Below are 654 nucleotides of genomic sequence, written 5' to 3'. Positions count from 1 at the left end.
AGCATAGAATTGGAGTGGACATTCACTCTGTGTTGCCAAGCACCTGCAGTGTCTGTTTATCTGGTACTCGGTATTAGTGGGATACAATAAGGGAGAGCACCAGAGAACAGAAACTTGGCTGTGAATGAATGTTGCCTTTATAGGGTATGAAACAGACTAAGATTGCTCATGGATCTCTAAGTCAGCTTATAAAGCCAAGTCCGACATCAAAATACCATATTGTTTGTCCTATCTTAATACATGAGCTTTGCTGGACAAATCTTAGCTCCTAATGACTAATTTGGTTGAAAACCAACTTTGATTTATATAACTCAGGCATTCCTCTGAGGGAATGTGCTCAAAGTCAAAGCCTTGGATGGAAGGAAGTCAGATTTAACAGGACTTTTCAGTGTGCTCCATCACTCAGTTCTGAGACTACACATGTTGATTGACACATCTCAGGGTGACTGCAGGATGTTCCAAGACATCTTCCTTGTTCCCTCGAGAGTGCAGTTTTCTTTACACTGCAGAGACTCGTGTTGCAGTAGGCCCCTCGTGCATATACTCTAGAGTGTTGAGGGTGGAGGCGACAGTGAGAAGTGCTGGTTGTAGGCTGTGCACACACCCAGTTTGAACTAGGTTTTTGTAAATGTGTTCTTTTGCCATTCTCAGTAG

This window comes from Onychomys torridus, chromosome 7 (assembly GCF_903995425.1).
Source record: "Onychomys torridus chromosome 7, mOncTor1.1, whole genome shotgun sequence".
Lineage (NCBI taxonomy): Eukaryota > Metazoa > Chordata > Mammalia > Rodentia > Cricetidae > Onychomys > Onychomys torridus.
This window is presented reverse-complemented; position numbering follows the sequence as displayed.